The sequence below is a fragment of the Melitaea cinxia genome, chromosome 8, assembly GCF_905220565.1.
Source record: "Melitaea cinxia chromosome 8, ilMelCinx1.1, whole genome shotgun sequence".
Taxonomy (NCBI): Eukaryota; Metazoa; Arthropoda; class Insecta; order Lepidoptera; family Nymphalidae; genus Melitaea; species Melitaea cinxia.
The window spans coordinates 3486551-3497043 of NC_059401.1; positions in this window are offsets into that span (position 1 = coordinate 3486551).

The following is a 10493-nucleotide window of genomic DNA, read 5'->3' on the forward strand; positions in this document are numbered from 1 at the left end:
TAAACATAGGCCACTGTTTTTTGTATCAGTAACAGGTTACTATTGTTTTTGCTGAGCATCGGCGTTTCAATGACAAAATATCGGACTCATTCTGTTCGGTCTAGGTGTGTATCTGACAAAACATTTACCGAAACAAGTACATTTCCTTACTATATATTCCGTCATCGAAAAAAAAAAAAAAAAATTGGTGTTAACGTGGATCAAACACGCATATGTCTAATATCGAACATTTTGTTCTAACATCGGAAACTCACATATAAAAATGTCATACTTGTATGTATATATTGCTTCATAGCTATACATTATTCCTAAGGACTATTTTGTAGTGCAAACATTTTCGTTATTGCCGTTTTTTAATCCTGTCGAATACTGAACACATATTTGTTTATCTATTGTTCGATATTACTCGTAGCAATTTGACTTAGTGGTTGATTTACTTATTTTTTTTTTTGTAGTCGAACTGATCGAATATATTTTAAAAACTATGAAATTAAATAAATATTTCGAAGCTGCTTGTTGTCAAGAATATCTTTATATTTTAAAAATACTATAAAATAACAGTAAAAATCGTAATATCCTAAACAAAGGAACGCCCAGGGGTTCATAATCCGTCGAGCGTTTTATTTGTAATTGTGACGTTGCCAAATCCGTCAACGAAAAATTTTCCATGGCGTAAAAGTTTGACGGTACCTTAAAACGAGACACGGGTATCTAGTCTTTTGTGTTTTATTTTAAATTTTCTTCGATATTAAAATCGGTCTTTTGTTCGAATCTATAAGCTTGATTTCTTTGATGTCAGAAAACAGTAAAAAATGATTTCTTTCTGCCTGTTTCTAATCTAATATTGTCAATACGTATTATACGTAACCCAAACGTATTGATAGAACTTCGAATTTATTAATTACATGTGTCCCTTCGATAGTCATGTTTGTATTAAACAAAAATTGTATTATTTTCAGTTTTTTCGTACCTCTTTTGACCGATTATATCTATATACTCTTTACAAATAAATTGGAGTGTCTGTTTGTTATATTAAAATAACCGATTTAAACTAAATTCATATTTATGTATACATGCTACATATACCAAAATAATATTTTCTTTATAATTTTTATCTGTCTGTCTGTCTGTTTATTCCGGCTAATCTCTGAAACGGCTGGACCGAATTTTACGGGACTCTCACTGGCACATAGCTGAAGGCAATAAGGAGTAACTTACGCTATTTTTATTTTAGTTTCTTTTTTATTTTATAACTATGCTAACTAAACAATAATTATTTTATTAAATTTCACGCAGACGACGTCGCGAGCACGGCTAGTATATATATAATTTTGTGTATATTTATAAAATAATGTGTATACTTATATATTATCTTATATATTAAATTCTAGTGAGATGCCGCGTTGGCGCAACGGTCACAGCCATGGATTGTGCCTCTTGCGCTAGCGGTTGCGGGTTTGATCCCGCACATGACAAAGATTTGTATTGGCCATACAGGTGTTTGCTGTGGCTGGGTGCTTGTGCAGTCCTTGTGGGTCTCCCCACCGTGCCTTGGAGAACACGTTAAGCCGTCGGTCCCGGTTGTTATCATGTGCACCTAATAGCGATCGTTACTCATAGTAGGAAATATATCCGCCAACCCGCATTGGAGCAGCGTGGTGGATGAATCTCTGATCCTTCTCCTACACGATGAAAGCGGCCTATGCCCAGTAGTGGAATATTATCGCCTGAAGCGAAATTCTCGTGTCACAATGTTAGTTACCATACTCCTCCGAAACGGCTGGACCGATTTTTGTGAAATTTCGTGTGCATATCGGGTAGGTCTGAGAATCGGCCGACATCTATTTTCATACCCCTAAGTAATAAGGGGGGGGGGGATTATGGGGGTTAATAACATATATATGGCAAAACAACGGTTGCAGGGTCAGCTATTAAATATACATATTTAGCTTTACTAACACCACCGGTAACCTTTAAAAAACTGTCAAAAGAAATTGAACAGCCTAAGTTGGAGCCAAGGTTGGAAAATGTTTCTTATGACAAAGATATAGGTATCATAATAAAGTCAGAATGTTGTAAGAGGTTAATAGACATTATGTTATAATCATGCTTTCGCCATGCAAGCAAAAATCATAAGCGAATAAAACATCGAAAGAGTATTTTAAGAGATTTCAATGCATTTTAAAAAATGGTTTCGGAATAAAAGTTCAGCGTCTGTTCAACTTCAACAGAGCGGAGTTGTAAATCACCCTTCTGAGAGATGCATGACCCATCAAGTCGACACCTGACTTTATTCGAATAAGAAAATTGAAATCCACTTCATGCTTTAAAAACTTCATTGAATATTCTAAAATATCTAAAGTTAAAACTTCAACCGTCTTTTCATATATCTTGGAAGTTATTTGGAAATGTGTATTAAAAATTGTTTATCGTTTTTAAAATCAGAAAATATCATCCATTTGAATAACACATATTGAAATCGGAAATTCAGATTTATTCGTTATTGTATATATTAACTATTGCCTGTTTGTATTATAGAGCCGGTTAGACTTTAAATATATGTTTTCCGTTTCACATACCATAAAAACGGTAAAAAAATATATTAAAATTTCCTAAGCCAACAAACACAAAAACAAATCGATAAACATTGATTTTAAAAATAAACATAAAAGAGAAAGTTCTATTTATTTAGTTTTTAAATTCAACTTACTTCATCGTTGCTTAAAGGAGATGGAATATCCATTATATTAAAAGACGTTACATCTTGATTAAGTTTTTCTTGAGAGCACCTGTGACAGCCGCTTTATAAGTTATATTAAAACAATAACTCTAAGCGTTCTCATCTCTCAGGCGTACTTAGTAACGAAGAAAAAAATATTCTCAGTACTTTATCTGTCTTGATAACGAAATATAATGCAGTGTCAACGTCGCTCAAAATCTTAAAATATGGATTTAATTTAGGTTTTGTTTTTAATTAAGTTTCAGAGATTAACCGGAACAAACAGATAGATGGACAGGCAGACAGACAGACAAAAATGGTAAAAAATGATATTCTGGTATATGTACCGTGTATCCATATCGTGTACATCTATATGCATTTAGTAAAAAGCGATTATTATTTTAATATTACAAACAGACACTCTAATTTTATTTATTTGTAAAAATATAGATTACGATTGATGATGTTGGTCCATTTCTGGTTTGCTTTCCTTAATTTTTTCGCAGTGTCACGTTATTAACGAGATACGTCGTCCCACCACACAAGGCACATTTTTTATTATTTCCCTTCGAAAGTAATGGAACCGAACTTAGAATCTCGACGTGAATACGAAATATCTTTTCGCTACATTTGAATGTGTTGTATTAGTGAATTGTTAGATTTATTACCGCGAACGTCGGGTGTATTACGATTTATAGGAGGGTCCTACGTGTAACGCATCTTCGGTTAAGGATTATTTGATTTCCAATACGAATGAAGGAATGAACGATATCTCGTTGAATCGCTGACGAATGATCGTGCGTGCAAATATTTCATTCTTTTTTTCATATATATTATTGGAATTGTCGCATAAAAAAATTACTAGTACTGTAGTTTTTTTTTTAAATGTTATGAGGATAAAACCTGTATAAGTCAGGATGAAATAGATAACATTACAAGGTATTTACTTTATACAAAACTGTAAACATATTTCATAGTGAGATATATATGAAGGCTTCAACAAATAATACGGAATCATTTTTAAAGTTATTGACAAAGTCGTTACTGAGAAACGAAACGTGAAGTGGCTGAGATATTGCCGTGTAAAGAGATTTGTCACGTTTAATGTTACTGCATAATGAATTTTTGACGAATTTTCTTTATTAATTTCGAGATTCATTTGAAGATCTAGAAGACTTAGAGTTTTTTAGTTACATTTGCAAAGATTGTAAGTATTTTCTTTGAATAATATTATTCACGTGATCATTGGCTAGGGTTATTAGCTTTTACTTTTTTTAAATATCATATCAAAAATTGACCGCTCCAGCGGGGACCGAACTCGCGTCTCCGACTGACCGTGTCGGTTCTCTAAGCAATTAAGCTATGGAACGATGTACCCGCTAGATCGAAAGGGCTTTTAGTTGTTTATTCTGACCACAAAAAGCTTATGGTAATTACTCCGTACAAACTAACAATAGTTGCTTGAGTTTACTCTAGCTTTAGCTTTACGAATGAATAACGGAAGTAGTGAAAATTTCCATTCCACATCCAGCTAATAATGATCTTGGTAGGAATCCATATTTAAGAAAATTGGAAAATAGAGAAAATTAATAATTATATTTGTTTTATAGAAAGTACGGGACAAGTTATAAATTGATTTGTGACAAATCCTGTTGAATCTGAATAAGAATAAGTCTTTGGCTGATATGTAGGGACAGAAAATTAATAAATAAATAAATAATAAATAAACGCTTAACACTCAACGGCCCCCAGTAGGATTTTCTTCTGTGTCGGGGGTCCGGAAACACACAATACACAAGCACAAACGCCCAGACCACGACAAATATCTATATTGCCAATACAAATGTCTGTCGTGAGCGAGGATCTAACTCGCAACGGACAGAGCAAGAGCAGGTGCTGTGACCACTGTGCTAACGCAAGAACGTTAAAAAACAAGAGAGATAAAGTCAATTTCTATTTTAGATATCCAATTTAAATATTCATCGACACGACTACACACGGTAAACTGATTAAACATGAAACCTGGATGTGAGTTAGATATAAATGTCCACGTATCAATCTTAGTTTGTTAGTAGGCCTCGTCGCAAGCGTAGGTGTAATTTGACAGGCAAAATGGAAACTTTATATTGCTCCCTTCTCATCTCAGACAAGTTGCCAAGTCGCAATTTGGCCGTCATATTTAAGAGCCAAGTTACGTGGGTATAAAAATCAGGATTGGCATACTTGTCGTGAATTTTTTCTTCTTCTTTTGTTTCAACTTTGTTTCGAACACGGATAAACAACTAAACCAACTTTACTTTCACGATTACGTCTTCGTATCTCTCGGTTGATACATAGCTGTCTCGGTGACTTGATCTCACATTGTTGGGTAGTAATAATTGCAATCGGGTATTATCTATTCAAAGCAGTAATTAACAAATTTAACAAATGTATAAAAGAGCCTTGAATTTTTTTTCCATTTAATTAGTAAACAATATAATGAATTAATAAATAGAATAATTATTACACAAAATAATTAATATTAAAACACTATTTCAAAATACGGTTGAGGGACATTATTACTTTATTTTACTTGTTTGAAATTGACGATTATGATATATTAACTGACAGTTTTTAAATCGTAATAAAAACAAAATCAATAGATTTATTTAATAATATTAAAAAAAAACAAAACAATTTTTTCTAAATACGTTTAAATCGTCATTTCACAAAATGTCATTTATTACCTAATATAAAATAAAGTTAGAACCTGCTACAGTAGAAGAAACGAGAAACTTAACAGGTACTCCTTTAAAATGGTCAATACTTTACACACATACTCACGTAGCCCAAAACAAAGTTACATTTGTATACACCACCTTAATTGTATCAAGTTCAACAAATTCGTAACACTTACACGAAAAATGCGCAAACATCCATACGTAATGGTAATTACAATAAATATTCCACAATACATTCCCATTAGTGCCCATAATGGTTAACATTAGCGGCCATTCTGTTGAATAGTATACTATGGTCGTTTTTCCTACGCACAACAAACTTGTTTTTAACCGACTTCAAAAAAATGAGGAGGTTACTCAATTCGACCGTATATATAATATATTTTTTAATGTATGTTCGGGGATAACTCCGTCGTTTCTGAACCGATTTTGATAATTCTTTTTTTGTTGGAAAGGAGATATCATGTGGTGGGATTCATCATGTGGTCACATTTAAATTTCATCGAGATCTGATTACAACTTTTGGAGTAATCTTTGATAATGCGTATTTACTTGACTATTTTTTTTTGTCTACCTACGTTGTATTACTTGTCAATATAATTGAAGTCGTTTTTTTTTCGTTTGCCTGCAAACACAAGTATATTTAAAGTTTTTACTAAACGTGTTATATACAGCAAAAACTTTAGCAATTGCTATAGTAAGCTCTAGTTACACTGTACGTTATCTAATGTGATTATAAGTATGTATTTAAAACTCATGTACCACCTACCGATCGGATTTAATTGATTAACTTCTAACAAAACTTTACTACTACTATGTTACTCTGTATTCAGTCTTGGCATTTTCTTTTTTTCTAATATAAATCTTACACACACACGGTCATCTATTCTTAAAGTAAGCAACTTAATGCTATATATATATATATATATATTACAATTTGGTTTGAAATTTGTTATTGAATTTCGGAAAGCAGATCTTATACTTTGTTATATATTACTATATAAGCGATAAAAATATATCATATTTATATTTTCAGCTTTTTGAAGACAAGCTTGTTTGTAATTTTGCAGAACACAGAAAGTATATGATTTCTGGTCTAAATACAGAAGTTGTTATAAGCAATGGCTGTACTTTATTTATATAAAACTCACACATAGTCGTCTGTTCCTTAGATAAGCAATTTAATGCTAAAATAAAATAAAGGAGAAAAATAAATATGGTAGAACGACATTTGAAATGGGAACAGCAAAACATGCGTGTGACCTATAAAGTAACCTTAATGTTTTGTATCCAAACCTAAAGAATAAATATCTTTTATAAAGTTTTAAAAACAAAATTCACTAACACGTGTACAAAAACAATGTATATTATTCTTAGAAATTAGCGAGTGAAATGCAAAACAGCGGTCGCAGAATTAAGATTTATTTTCGTACACGCTAATCCGTTTTGTCATTTTGCTCTGCTGTTTTTTTTTTTTTTGAAGTGAACTAAATTTTATCTTCACGAAAAACACTGAATTTTCCGTTTTAGCTTTAAAAAGAGTTTGGTCGTATATTTATTGAAAAAAAAAAAAACGGTTTTATTTAATAAAATTTAATTTACGTTTTACCATAAAATTGTAGTTTTTTGACCCTCTCACGATTCCAATGATTCCTAGATAATGTAACTAACCTCATAAAGGATGTATATATAAAAAAAGTGAAATTAAAACCTTCATCTTAATATTTCTTTTAAAATTATTTAAAGTGAAGGAATGTGAACTCTAAATATACTTGGCGAGTTCCCGATAAACAAACGAAGGCGTGGAATTCTACGAGTATCTAAATTTGTAACTGAAACAAGAAAAACAACTCGTTAAATACAATCATAAATTTAATGTACCGCAATTGGTACCGCATAGTTAAAAAGTTTGAAATATTCTTTTATTGGAGCAGTAACAATAATTTTATTTCGTAAACTTGTTCTCTAAAGTAGATGCTGAAAATTAGTATTAAAGGAAGGAAAGGAAGGAAATTTATTATTATTAAAATTGACATTATAAATTACAAGTTTTGTTATACAAAGGCCAAACGGTATATTATAACAAATTAGTCTTAACTTCCAGATACTTAAATAAATGTCGACATGGATAGAAAAAAAAAACAACTAAAATAACCTAATTAATATAACAATAACAGTAAGAACAGCGCATAGTATTAATAAAACGCAACTGGGCCGTAGATGATTTAAGATTACCAAACGGTCTTCGTTTCGCTTCATTTCTCTCGTTTAATGTCATAATTTTATTTGTGGAGTGTCAGTTATGCTTTTTCCTTTAACCGATGTTTCAAAAAAGTTACCCAACTATTTTATATTTACAAGTTGTTACATACAAGTTAAAAACGAACACTTTAAGTCACACAATCTGTTTCGAATTCACTGAACTGATTCTCATTGCTTTAGATATAAACCCTTTTAATAATTTTGGGATGTGCACACATCAAGCTTGTATAAAAACTGTGCCTATATGAATTAAGATGTAGCGAAGTTCGTTCCGCTTCAACGTCAAGTCCGTTCATGTAATTCAAAAAGACCCAATGAATAGTTAAATTGTTTTTCTAAATTACGAATTTTCTTAATTAATTATGAGGCATATTTGTATTGACATTGTTCGTAAAATTAAGCGGCAGATACATTTGAAAACATTTGATAGACTCAAGTTTGGTAAATTTAAAAATAGATCAATACTATTTTGTCCGTCAAGAAAGATTGTGTTTCTAAAAATCCACTAAGTATATGTCAAACTATCGTAGGAAAGGAATGTAATTTTTCAAGAAAGCAAATTATGAAGAAAATACAGTTATAAATGAAAAAAGGATAAAACAGATAAGGGTTTTTAAATTAAAATGGTAATTTTGAAGTGTGTTTCAATCGAACATTAAAACAAAACTCTGAACGACGCCTAATATTACACCGAATATAAACTTAACAACTTTATCATTACTCAAACTAAAATTACTCGATTATGGAACATCATTATTACTTATCTTGTACTTCATTAATTGTTAACTAAAGTTCGAGTCTAGTTTATTGTATTTAGTCAAATATTTCATCACTTTGCATGCGGTCGTAGTGAGTTTTGCCTTAGACAATTTGATGAGTGGTCGCCAAGTTACTAGACTGTTAGAAATCTAAGGGCACTTAGACTTTATTGATGTCGAACTGTTTTATTATTATCAAATGATACTAAATTAATTTTCCATTGAATACGGCCTAGTAGATTTAAATTTTCAAAAGATATATTTTTTCAAAGTATGTATTACTTTTTAGATAGAAAAACATCGTTAGTAAAAGCGTGATGAATGAATTCTAATAATATTATAAAAATATAAAATTCATTTAATCATTTAATATATGAACGAAATACGCTTAAGCCTGTAATATTCCACTACTGGGCTCACTAATAGGCCTCTTTCCCCATGTAGGAGAAGGATCAGAGCTTAATCCACCACGCTGCTCCAATGCGGGTTGGCGGATGAAATAAATGATTAAATAAATGTTAAGTGGGTACAATTTCTTATTTATATATACTTCCTCATTTTAGGCTTTTTATTTATTGGGTAAACTAGGCAAAAAAATACAACTTTTAGCTATGAGTCTGTCAACTTTCAGTATAAAACACACACGTTACCAAAATACAAATTAAAAAATAGTAAATTTTAGAATTGTCAGTATAAATCTTCTGTCATACTGAAATATAAGTTCGGCTTCTTGCATTTGATGCTTTTGTACCGTTCCGTATCATGATCGCGTTTTTTTTTTATCAATTGACAGAGCACGATAATACAGAAGTAATTGCTTTTTTACTTGCTTGAAAAATTTCATAAATACACAAAGAAATATAGAAATGGCAAAATATGAAATAAGTGAGTAAAAACAAAATCTTTTTTTTAATTAGTTATTCTAAAATTATATTTTTCGTTTATATAAACAGAATTATCATCAAATAACCTTGGGATAAAATGAAGGTTAGGTGTTCATTTGGTCTGCTCTTATCCATATACAGAATTTCGTGACAGATTCAGTAATATTAACATGAAAAGATTAAAACATCTGTCTAATATGTAGCCATTACTTTAAAATGTGTACATTATTGTATTAAAATTAGTTACAGCAAAATAATTTTCTATAACACCAAATGTTTGTTTGTATATCATTACATTTAACACACTCAAACACACCTCTATGTAGCGATTTTAGTTCCTTTAAATCGCGTCAAAGCAGCAGTATTGAGAAGTCTGGTAAATCCTTAATTTAATTCATTAAGTAGGCTTTAACCAAGTAATTCGACACTGGTGAAACAGGAGACACCTTAAAGTATGGGTAATTAGAGAAATCCTCAATCGTAACGACGCAGAACAGGGAACAAAGTAGAGGTGCTCTGTATCCAATTTATTGGGGTTGAAATATAATATCGAAAATGCTTTTAATGATGTTATTATAATACAGTTTTTATGACTACAAGTTTCATCACATTTTATTATTATTTCAATAATTACCGAATTTGAAGAGAAGTAGTTTTTAATACTACTAGTCTTTGTCTTTTTAATGCTTCTAATTTTTTTTAATACTCTTATCCTATAGAAAATAATCGTTATATTTTCGTGTGTAAAATTAACTTAACAATATAAAACTTATGATTATTTATATTAGAACAAGAAAATAATACACGTCAAACCATAAAAGCTGACAAAAAAAATATAAAAAAATAATATTTTTATATGTAAATTTTATAGGAAGATAAAATTAGTCTAATTTTTTTTAATATTTAAGTTAAAAATATTACAGTGTTTCCAATAAAGTATCTGTTCCGAGCCGCGCATCCACTCACCTCTCGTAATTAAACCGATGAATTCACGAGCGAAGCGTCGACGCGCTAATATAATAAAGCCAGTATAAACCGCTCTAAACCGGTTTAATATCAAGAGGGCGGCGGATGGCTCAACTTTTGCGATGAACGTATACTGAGAGACGCAGCATGGCAGTAGAAAACAATTGACAGGCGATTTCAGATA